This window comes from Lactuca sativa, chromosome 3 (assembly GCF_002870075.4).
Source record: "Lactuca sativa cultivar Salinas chromosome 3, Lsat_Salinas_v11, whole genome shotgun sequence".
Taxonomy (NCBI): Eukaryota; Viridiplantae; Streptophyta; class Magnoliopsida; order Asterales; family Asteraceae; genus Lactuca; species Lactuca sativa.
This window is the reverse complement of record NC_056625.2, coordinates 275857262-275870186: the sequence shown is the minus strand read 5'-3', so window position 1 is coordinate 275870186 and position 12925 is coordinate 275857262.

Genomic DNA, 12925 nt, shown 5'->3' with positions numbered 1-12925 from the left:
TAGAATTAGATTTCTAAGAAAGATGTATTAGCATAGTTTTTCAAAGAATCGCATTGTAAGGACAAATTTTTTTCCGCAATAAAATAAATTTTGATTTTATTTATTTATTTATCCTTGCAATGGCGTGTATGAAAAATTGATGTTTTGAATGATTAGCAATAATGGATTTGATTCTTAGTTATGTTATTTGTGGAAATGTCGAGAATTTACCAAATAGGGAGAGTTACTCATCGCCCAAGTTTCAATTGGACAGAAACTTGGAATCATGCAACTTGGTTGCACGATCAATGAGAAATTCCATATTTGGAAATTAGACTAATTCATTGACAAAGTGTCAAACGAAGGACTAGGAGATCGAGTACACAAAGTTGTGTCTTGATCAAAGTCCTCCATAAGAGTAACAAAGACATTCGTCATGTTTTACTAAAAGTTTAGTAAATATGATTATACTTATAAGATTAAGTGTAATTATGAATTGATTGAAAAAGTTTAAATCAATAGCAGAACGAATAAGAAGAATCAAGTAGGCAGAAAGATAAAAGTTTCTCCATTCTAAGAAGAAGGGAGAATACCTTTTATGCTTTATGGTAGGTCTTAATGATTAAGAACCATATCTCAATTGATCCTCTAAGTGAGTCTTAGTACACTTGTATGTCTAAGAAGAAGAATCAAGAATTGAAGAAATGGTTAAATCAAGAAGTCAATCATACTTCGTTCCAAAACAAATCTTAGAGTTAAGATTGTGACTAAAAGTGACAAGTATTAAGAAGGTTTATAACATTCATCAAATGTGGAAAGTTGTGATCTCTTGGATAAGACAAAGACCAACTAGGACCCATTTATGAAGTGTTTTGATAAAAGCTGCACTAACTCTTGAATATTTGTTTGTCAAGAAATGGTTATTGACAAGAGAATCTTATATGTCAAGGAGTCAGTGGGAGTCTCAATGGTCTTGAAAGGCTTCAAGAATAAATCAAATAAACCTTATCGATCATCACTAGCACACGAGTTGAGGTTCACAACCTATCGTGTTGACACTATTTTGTTTCTGTGCCATTCCAATTGAGTTAATTATGCATGTGAGTCCTATGAGTTCTCGTTTGAATGCATAAAAGGCAAGGACCTTGATCAATGAAAGGTACATTGATAGGATGAGGTGAGCTGCTTAACTACTTGGTAGACATGGTGGGCAGCTGTGCTACCATAAGGCAAGAAATCAAGACTAAGAAAGTTCGGTCCATATGAGTTTGAATTTTTCATAAACTTTGGTTTTGACAAATTCACATGGATAGGAACACATACGCCATTTAAAATCTAAGTGTCATAAGATTCCCTCCTTCATGAAAATGATTGTGAGGAAATGCTTTCACTAAGAGAGATTTTAAGAAGATAGTAATTGTAAAATTGCATTCTCGAATTTGATTATGGTTGTGGTATCCCTTTCCATGATTCGAATTGTGAGGTTTGGCAATTAGTCTGAAATTGTTTAGACACACATAAGAGCTATCTAAGGGAAAGGTGTATAAACTTGATAAAAGATTATCAAAGCACTAAGTATTAGAAACATGAACTTAAGAAATTCAATAAGTATTGATTTTCTAGAAGTTAAGCTGGTTTCTGAACACATGTCAAAGCTAGTGGAAGCATAAGTGTTATGTTTATAATAATCATGTTGATAGTGGGAGCATAAATGTTATGATTGTATGATTATTATGGAAAGTATTGCAAGTTGGCAATATTAATTATAGAAAACAAGTCATTCTTTGCAAAGTCGTAAGGATGGAATAGTTGTTTTGCTATAATTAAGGGAGAGAATATTATGCTTCATTTCAAATCTAAAGGGTTAGGTTGTGGAATGTTAATATTTTAGTCAAAGGTACATAGTGTGTTCTTAAAATTTCGATTATGATTACAACATTCCTCTTCACAATTCGAATTTTGAGAACATAGCAAATAAAATAAAATATTATGGTAGAAGATTGATGAAGTATCAAATCTTTATGTAAGACATTATGCATCGTGTCCCATACGCTTCGGGTATAGGATCGATTACAATTGCTATACTATTTGACCATTCTAAAATTTTCCAAATGTCTAGCGCATTTAGAGGGAAAAGGACAAGAATCAGTTTTGACTAAGATAATTAAACAACTATCAAAGGACAATCTAAAGTTCGCCGAGGATTTATCGCTTGTAAGTAGTTGGAAGTATAGTATTGGATGGACCATATCAACATTATTATGAATAGATAAGATTCTATTAAGAATGAGTTGTCATATGGAAAATATGGAAACGTGTCCATATTGGGAATTGAATATTGAAAATCTATGACTAGATTAGAAACTTTTATGCAAAAGGATGTTCGAAGAATGAACTTTGAGTGAGAGACATCACGTCTATGGAATTGGCTTGTAATAATCTCCGATAGAGGACTTTGTAATTTCATTGGCAATGGTCTTTGTGACTTTGGTGCAGTGATATTACAAAAGGATCGTTGCATAAAATGTTAGAATCTAGCATATTCTATAAGTAGCAAGAATTTGATATTCTTTCACTTATGAAAAAGGATTTGGAGTTGTGAAATGAGAATGATTGGAAGTGTGTTCAATTTGATCTATTTCACAAAGTAAGAACTATAGGTAAGCATTGTGTGCATGCTAAGAGCATGGGACAAGTGTAATAATTCAAGTAAGAAGTTGATTACCCGAAACGACAAATAATGAGTAATCGATATGGTGATAAATAAAAGGTGTTTTATTTATGCTCAAAGGGTTGAGGCCATATGGGATTAGTATTATTCTTGTGTTTCACTTTGCATGTTTTGACTTCCTGAATAATTTAATTAGTTTAGAACAGTAAAATTATTCGAACGTGCCACAATTGTTCATATGTTGGAAGTAGGTATGAATGAAGACTGTCGTGAATTGGTGTGTGGATTGTCTAAAAGAGTATTAGACATAAGCAAATGTTTGCTGCAACGTTCATGCGTGCTTATGAATATGAATTTGAGAATTGGATTAAACCCACACTCACTTGGATCACTCCATGAATTGTATCACGAGTGATTGGTGAGACGATAACATCTTATATTCTTGAAACCGAGATGTGTGATTTGTATCTTGCAAATCGGTTGCACAATGATAATATGTAAACACACTAGTAACTTGGTGTTATAAAACATATTGTTGTGTGTGATTTGGTGAGTAAGTGCAAGCAAGCATTGTATCAAAGTTTATCCGTTCCTTTTATCCAAAGTAGGATAAAAGCGATATCTTTGGGCCCCTCGATGATTTAGTGATGACAAACGTAAATGCTCGTCCGCGCTAGGGCTAATTTGATTTGTTCAATTTGTCAGTCGTCATAAATCGGAAGTCGAGATATAGTACAAAGAGAATGATTTGAAATCATGTCTCATATGATATCCAGAATGGAGGAATATATGATCCCTTATCTAAAGGACACGCGTATCTGATAGGATCAGAGTTGACAACGGCTTTGGAAAGCTACAATTGCAGGTCAGGATCTGAAGTCGTACACATAATAGTTATTAGACTTATCCAAGTGGGAGACTATTGGATTAGTGTCTAAGTCCATAACTATTTTGGTATGTACTTGACCCGATGGTGCATGGTCCTTTTGGGTTGCCTTCACCAAAGCAACTTGATAAGATGAATTATGGAGAGAAAGGATTAAATATGATTTGTTAATATATTATGAGAATAATATATTAAAGGAGAAATCATATTGTTTAATTAATATTAGTCAAGAATTAATCGGTAATTAGCTTTTGGTGACTAAAAGAGATTAATTAAACTTAAGGGACCGGAATTGTAATTATAAGATAATTGCAGTTTGGGCCATGGATTGCCTTATATTAAGGAGTGGACGAATTCTATGGGGAAACCCAAGAAGAAATCGTCCAAGGCCTTAAAGAAAGGAGTCCATGGGTTGCTTAGGGCTTAAGCATCCAAATTAGGGTTTCCTTGTTAAGATAACCCTAATAGCCTCCTATATATAGATCCCTTATGACCCAAAAACGTGGCTAAGACTTCTTCTAGGGTTTCACACGTTTTAGGGCAGCCTCCTTCCTCCCTCCTCTTCATTCTCTTGCTCTTGGTGTTTGTGAACCATTAGAGGAGTGACATTTGTGACTCTAAGCTTTCTAAAGTCATTACAAGGAGAATTGTGATTGTTATTGCTACATAAAAATCAAGGTATGATTTAAACCCTTATTATATGTTATATTGATTATCATATGCTAGATCTAGGGTTTATAGTCTTGGATAACTTGCATGTACAATAGAGAAACCTAGATCCAAGCATTAGGGTTTGTATGAGCACATAGGATGTTCTTATGGCCAAAACCCATCAGTAATTACCCAAAGAATGTAATTATGGTTATGTATTGGGAGCCAATTATTAATTGGGTGTTATTTTGGTGTTGACAGTTCGGGAATCTGTCAGCCAGCAGCTGGGGTCGAGTCTGCGAGACTTCAGCAAGTGTGGGATTTTGTCTTCGGGACTTCAGCAGTGTGAGGTGAGTTACCTTCCAGTAGCGGTGGGTCTAAGGCCACAATGCCGGCCCACCAGTAGGAGACGTATGATAGATGATTGTCTTTGTGATATCATCTAGGTTTGCTACTACCTGATATGTTATATGCTAGCATGATATGTTATATGTGATAGTAGTCGAGATTGGTTGTTAGGACCGAAGGGTAGTCAGACACCCCAGATACGTCTGACAGTATGTGATGATATGTTTGCATGCTGGCTTGTTATGTTATATGCGATAGAGGTAGTAGGAGGGGACCAGCCCCCGTGTTCGGTTGTTAGGACCGAAGGGTAGTTCAGGTACCCCATATATGTCTGATAGTATGTTTATGTTATGATATATGTGATAGTAGCAGTTGGGGGTGGAATAGTCCCCAAGGGTCGGTTGTTAGGACCGACGGGTAGGTCAGCACCCCAGAATGGCTTGACATGGATAGGTCAACACCCCAGAATGGGTTGACACGGGTAGGTCAGCACCCCATACTGGCTTGACATGGGTGGGTCGGCACCCCAGAATGGCCGTATCGGGTAGGTCGGGCACCCCATAATTGCCCTGCAGTATGTATGCTATGTGATTGTATGGTATGTGGTATGATGGGGGAACTCACTAAGCTTCGTGCTTATGGTTTCCAGTTTTGGTTTCAGGTACTTCGTGTCTAAAGGAAAGGAGCCGGCTTGATCGCAGCGCATCACACTATGGTGTTCCGCACATGAGATATTTGGGATTACACTCTGATATTGTTTTATGATAACATGATTGATTATTTCTACTTTGGTTTTGACATGACATAATATTACAAATGTTTTATTACACTGTTGGTTTTATAATGACGTATTTAAAAACGAAAATTTTGACCTATATTTTTGGGATGTTACATGTTCAGTCAGTTCCGGACTTCGGTCCGATGCAGTTTCCGGACTTCGGTCCGATGCAGTTTCCGGATTTTGGTCCGATGCAGTGGGCAAGGCCTAGTATGTTCTTTATATGTTATTGTATGGTATGTGGTATTTTGGGGGAGCTCATTAAGCTTCGTGCTTACAGCTTTCAGTTTTGGTTTCAGGTACTTCCGCTAGCAAAGGGAAGAGTTCGGGATGATGGCATCGCACACACCACAGCTTCAGTTTTATCATGGGAGTTTTATTCGGATATTTTTATGATTGATAAAGTTTTTGTTTTGACACAGTTACTATGACATTTGAGTTACTCATTCCATGGTTTTATTGTTTATGATATTCAATGATGTGATTTTTAGTAATATTAAAACAAAATTTTTTGGGTCGCTTCAAGTTGGTATCAGAGCCTTGGTTTGAGGGATTTAGGCACACTTCCGAGTGTGTCCGAACTCAAAGTAAGGAAGTGGTATAAAATTTTCAAAATAAAAGAGTTTTAGAAAAAGCGAAAAGAATTTTTAGAAAGAAAAGAACTTTGAAAAGAGAAAAGGGTGTTGTGCATGCAATCAGCCGAGCTCAAGTAAGTACTCCCAAACTATCCATACAAGTTTATGTTATGATTATTAGTTTCAGTTTCAGTTTCAGTTTTAGTAGAACAGCATGCTAGTATAGGAGTAAGGATCTAGGAGGATGCCTTATGTGTCTGCTTTATGTGCTTCATCTTTATGAGAATTGCATGCTAGTATTGAGTAGACAATAGTAGGATAACTTGTTTAGGTTATGCCTGATAGTATGAGCTTAGCATTATATGCTAGTACTGTTTCTTGTTATGAGAATAGATTTTCCTGAGTAGTTTCCTATGTGTGAATGCTTCTTGCTTTGTGCTTTGTGGGACTCTGAGTGATGGGAGTTAGCCATTAGGTGAATACGTCACATCACATGTGATCAGGGTTGAATAATCCTAGAGTACTGGATTTGGCCCTATTGCGCAACTCTCGTTTGAGTCTAACCATTGTAGGGGCGAGTCTTTTACTCGAAGGATTATCTGACCCTCGTCTCATGTGACGGTATTCATGTGATGGCTAATTGGCTTTACAAGGAGGCCTTCAGCAGTTAAGGAATGGTTTGGGTAGAGTTAGGGATTTTCCTAGGGCAAGCCTAGGATGAGAGTAGCAGAGATCGGTAATAGTAGAAGGGATTTGGTGGAGCCGAGGCAGTGCTTGAGTAAAGTACATATAGATGTGGAAGGTAGTAGGGGCCCATACTACTGAAAGCAGAGGATATGTACTCGAATCGAAGAAGGCTGAGATGAGACTAGGAAACTTGTAGTCTGTGAGATCCCTCGAGTTTGGATGAGTATTGTGATGTTAGTGATGGTATGTTGCCGAGTATAGTGACGCTACCTGGTACACCAGATGGTAGTTCTGGTGTCGATGAGGGATCAGGCTTGGACTTTAGAGCCGGGCAGATTGATGATCAGATGAGGGAGTTCATTCCATCTGAGAATTATACGCAGTATCTGTAACAGCCCGGATTTCCAGGTATCTTTATTGTTTATGATTCTGGTGTTTTGAGATGGGACTCGGCGAGTCGGAGCTCAGACTCGCCGAGTAGGGACGCGAGTCTGGACGCTGGATTCGCCTGGACTCGGCGAGTCCAGGATATGGACTCGGCGAGTCCGCGCTGTTTAATGAAACCCTAATTTCTCGGGTTTGGCACCTATTTAAAGGGCCTTATGGCCGTCATTTGTACCCAGCAGTCCATAGAGAGAAACCCTAGAGTGCTTTAGCGATTTGAGAGAGAGAAAGGAAGCATTTCTTGACCCTTGTGTGTTGTTTAGCAAAGAAGAGAGAGGTTCTAGCCAAGAGGAAGCAAAGGAGGTTGCTATTCTGTGGATTTGAAGCTTAGATCATCGATCTAAAGGTATGATTTCGGCTCATCTTCTGTTTTGTGAAGTATATTTGGATTTAGGATTTCTTGTGGCCTTGTTGGGTTGATTTGATGGCCAAATAGTCCCTTGCTAGTGATGAGGCTTTGGATCTGGATCCATAGAGGTCCAGAGAGCCTCATTCATCAAGCTTTATGAAGAACAATGGAGGTTATAACCTTGAGTTGTGATATTTGTTGATAATTCTTCATATATGGACATATAGAGGTTGTATGTACACCAAGTTTGGGGCTTTAGTTGTGAAGCAGTCTAGGAAGTCCAGATCTATGAAATGATGGAACAGATCTGACCTTAGAAGCGAGTTTGAGTGATTGCATCGCATGGACTCGCCGAGTCCGATGAGCAGACTCGGCGAGTAGCTTGAAAATTGCCTTGGATCGGCCAGTGAGTGGTCCAGTCGAGTCATGGGTTGACTCAGTGAGTCAGGGCGAGTTAGGGAAGGGTGGTCAAGTGGACTGAGTCGAGCTGGGACTCGCCGAGTTGTTCTTGAGACTCGGCGAGTTAAGTCGGGGTGGCCCCGTGATTCTTCCAGGTGGAACTCATCGAGTCAGGGGGAGTACTCGACGTGTAAGAAGGGAATCCTAGAGAGTTGGTGAAAACGTCTAGACTCGCCGAGTTGCCCTTGTGCACTCGCCGAGTCCGGTCAAAGTTGACCGTTGACCGTTGACCGTTGACCAGAGTTGACCTGTGTTGACTTCTTAGGGATAGTCAACCTTAGAGATAAAAAGTGTTAATTAGAGACATATGATATTATAGGAGGATTATAGCTCGGAGGATCGGGCACGAGGGATTTCAGGATTTGTGAGTCATCGAGATACGCGAGGTGAGTCTCCTCACTATACTTTACCTTGAGTAGGTAACCAGAGTTATGTGACAGAGTATTGTATGATATGTATGCTATATCTTGTACTGCATTATTTCTATGTGATTATGCTGTGCATGTTTACAGAGTTGGAACCGGAAGGTTCCTAGAGTTAGAACCTGAGGGTTCACAGAGTTTGGGTGCACGGACCCATAGAGTTATAGCCTCTAGTGGCTAATATGTGTTTTATGTGTGGTATTTTGGGGAACTCACTAAGATTTGTGCTTAGAGTGTTAGTGTTGTTGTTTCAGGTACTAGCGATGACCGTGGGAATGCGCCGGCTTGATCTGTACACACGCATGGGATTTTGTTATACTTGTGATCTTGGGATTTTGTATAATGTGAATTGAGATTTAAACTTGATGTTTTTTATGAAAAGTTAATGGGAAATGTTTTTATAAATTGTGAAAATTATTTTGAAATTTACGGTGTTACAAGTTGGTATCAGAGCCTTGGTTTGAGGGATTCGAGTACACCTTCGGGCGTATTTGAACTCAAACCGAGGATTTGAGATGTATTTTCAAAAAGAGTAAAAGATTTTTGAAAAACGCAGAGCAAGAGATGTGTGTACGATCAGTCAGCGCCCGAACGGTGATTTCCCAAAATACCTTTATATTATGTGATATTGATATTGATATGATGTATCTGCATGCTAGAGTAGGCTAGGTATTGCTATTAGGACTAGAGTGGCCTGATTTGTGATGCCTTAGCCTAGGGAGAGGTGAGCTGCTATGAGATGCTTGAGAGTGAGTAGGTAGCAGTGAGGAGCTTATGAGAGATCTATTAGAGAGTGGTCTACGCATGATAGAGTACTTGGGACTTGGGATCCGAAGAGGAGGACTTGGGGTGTATTCTGGTGCGGTGCGGACAGTAGTATTGGGCCCGTACTACTGAAAGCACCGGAGCGGTGTGCAGCCCAAGTAAGAATCTTTGGAATACCAAGAATCAAGGAGGAAAGAGTTGTCGAGTGTGAGTATGCTCGTGTGGATTCTGATTTTCGTATGTTATATTTCAGAGGTAGATCATGGTGAGGACACGTTTGATGCCCGAGAGCAGTGGTACCAGTGAGGAGGAGATCCGCCGGATCATCCAGGAGGAGGTGGCTGCGGCCATCAGGGTAGAGATACCGGAGATGTTTGGGTCTATAAAGACCACACTGATTGAGACGTTTGATGAGCGTTATGCCACTCTTTCTGAGGCTGCTGCTGCAGCGGCTACCGCAACGATTGCTGCTGCGAGGCCGCAAGGTGGTGATGCGTTGCTGTTCCGCGAGTTCAGCAACACGAAACCACCAGAGTTTGATGGGACTCAGGATCCGGTGGCAGCTATGAGGTGGATATCTGATATTGAGGGGTGTTTCTTCACTTGCTCGTCTCCTGAGCATTTGAAGGTTCGGTTCGTGCTGAACCAGCTTCGCTTGGGAGCGAAGGACTGGTGGAAGTTTGTGACAGCGCATTATATGCCTGCTGAGCTTGCGGCAGTGACCTGGGAGAGGTTCACTGTCATGTCCCGAGATGAGTACGTTCCCTAGGTGGAAAGGGAACGTTTGGCGCAGGAGTTTCTGACCCTCAAGCAGGGTACTGAGTCAGTTACAGCGATCACGAGGATGTTCCATGAGAGGGCGATGTTCTGCCCTGAGCACGTGTCCACTGAGCAGGCACGTATGAGCCGCTACTTGATCGTTTTGAGGCGGGATATTCGGGAGTTCGCTGCGAACTCCTCGTACTGGACATTTGCTGAGCTTCAGGCAAATGCCCGGAAGAGGGAGAATGAGCTTGAGACTCAGGCTAGGGAGGAGGCGGGGTCTCAGGGGAGGGATCGGCGACCGGCACAGTCTCAGCCGACAGCCAAGCGGGCCAAGCCCGCTGATCCCAATCCAGGGAGCCAGAAGGGCCGCACTTGCGGGAAGTGCGGCAAGGGTCATGATGGAGTCTGCCGAGCGGGATCTTGCTACAAATGTGGCAAAGAGGGGCATATGGCCAAGGACTGCCCCAAGGGGTTTGTAGTGTGTTTTCACTGCAACCAGACCGGACACCGGAAGGCCGAGTGTCCGCAGTTGCGCGGAGCATCTTAGGGATCTGCTCCTGCCGCCATCAGAGCTACAGAGAGTCGGCCTGTGAAGGTCGAAGCGCCGAGAGCTCGAGGGAGAGCTTTCCAGCTGACTACGGAGGAGGTCCGCGCTGTGCCCGATGTTGTGGCTGATATGTTTCCTTTTATGTATTTATTTTGATGTTGAGATATTATGCTTATATTATGTTATGCGTAGGTACTTTCCTTGTGAACCCTGTACCTGCTTTAGTGTTATTTGACTTGGGTGCGAGTCGGTCTTTTGTATCGTTGGCCTTTAGTCAGCATATCAGTGTTAGCCGTGAGGCATTGAGTCGGCCTCTGAGAGTTTCCATAGCTGACGATAGAGTGATTTGTGCCACAGAGGTTCTCCGGGGATGTGTATTAGAGATTTTCGGGGTTGAGTTTCCGATTGATCTGATTCCTATTGCGATGGGTGATGTCTGTGTAATTGTGGGCATGGACTGGTTGATCCGATTCGGCACGTTTATCGACTGTGAGCGTCAGCTGGTGACCATACGAAACCCTAGTGGGGGAGTTCTTTCAGTGTACGGCGAGGGTACACGTTCAGGATCAGCTTTTTGTTCGGCCGCTAGGGCGAGGCAGTGTCTACAGCAGGGTTGTAAGGGTTTTGTAGCGTATGTGATGGATACACGCGTGGCTTCCGAGAGACCAAGTTCAGTTGAGGAGGTTCCGGTGGTGCGTGAGTTTCCAGATGTTTTTCCCGAGGAGTTACCGGGTGTGCCTCCTGCGAGGCAAGTGGAGTTCAGTATTGATTTGGTTCCGGGGGCCGCGCCTATCGCTAAGGTGCCTTATCGTCTTGCACCTCCAGAGATGCTAGAGTTATCCTCGCAACTTCAGGAGCTGCTGGGGAAGGGGTTTATTCGGCCGAGCAGCTCACCGTGGGGAGCGCCTATCCTATTCGTCAAGAAGAAGGATGGTTCACACCGGATGTGCATTGACTACGGGGAGTTGAACAAGCTGACGGTCAAGAACCGTTACCCGTTACTGAGGATCGATGATTTATTCGATCAGTTGCAGGGAGCATCTTGGTTCTCCAAGATCGATTTGAGGTCGGGATATCATCAGGTGAGAGTGCGGGATGAGGACGTCCAGAAGACAGCGTTCAGGACGCGATGTGGGCATTATGAGTTTGTGGTGATGCCTTTTGGGCTCACCAATGCCCCGGCTGTGTTCATGGATCTCATGAACAGGATATGCAGGCCGATGTTGGATCGGTCGGTGATTGTATTTATCAATGATATTCTGGTATATTCGAGATCGAGAGAGCAGCATGAGGAGCATTTGAGGGAGGTCCTTGGGGTTTTGAGATCGGAGAAGCTTTATGCAAAGTTCTCCAAGTGTGATTTCTGGTTGCGAGAGGTTCAGTTCCTAGGACATCTTGTTAACTAGGAAGGGGTTCTGGTCGATCCGGCCAAGGTTGAGGCAGTGATGAGTTGGGAGGTGCCGAAGTGGCCATCTGAGATCAGAAGTTTCCTTGGGTTGGCAGGGTATTATCGGAGATTTATCAAGGATTTCTCCAAGATCGCAGTGCCACTCACCAGATTGACCCGAAAGGGTGTCGCGTTCTCATGGGGTCCCGAGCAGCAGACCTCCTTTGAGACACTTCGCCAAAGGTTGTGCGAAGCCCCGGTATTAGCTCTCCCGGAAGGGATGGAGGATTTTGTGGTATATTGTGATGCATCGATTTTGGGGCTGGGTGCGGTGTTGATGCAGAGGGGTCATGTGATAGCATATGCATCGAGGCAATTGAAGCCTCATGAGACGAGATATCCCACGCATGATCTAGAGTTGGGGGCAGTAGTGTTCGCTCTCAAGATTTGGCGTCACTACTTGTATGGGGTTCGGTGTACGATATACACGGACCATAGGAGTTTGAAGTACTTGATGGATCAGCCCAACCTAAATATGCGACAGAGGAGGTGGTTGGATGTGGTCAAGGATTATGATTGTGAGATCCTGTACCACCCAGGCAAGGCTAATGTGGTAGCCGATGCGTTGAGCCGCAGGGCGGAGAGCACACCACTGCGAGATGTATGTTTGAGGTTGACCGTGATAGCTCCAGTACTGGATGCCATTCGTGGGGCACAGGCTGAGGTTGTGCAACTGGGGATGCAGAAGAGGGAACGAGTCGTTGGTTTGGTTTCAGAGTTCGTTACGGATGGTCGAGGGCTTATGACTTTTCAGGGTCGGATTTGGGTACCGTTTGTGGGCGGTACGCGTGCTACTTTGATGGAGGAGGCTCATCGGTCGAAATTTTCGATCCATCCGGGGGCCACGAAGATGTATTTGGAGTTGAGGAAAGAGTATTGGTGGCCCTGTATGAAGAGGGACGTCGCCTGGTTTGTTGAGAGGTGCTTGACCTGCCGCAGGGTTAAGGCCGAGCACCAGAGACCGCATGGCAAGTTGCAGCCATTGGAGGTTCCCGAATGGAAGTGGGAACAGATCACTATGGATTTCATCACCAAATTGTCGAGGACTGCCAGAGGAGTTGATGCAATTTGGGTGATTATGGACAGGTTGACGAAGAGCGCTCACTTCCTTGCCATCAGTGAGAGTTCTTCAGCGGAGAAGTTGGCAGAGAT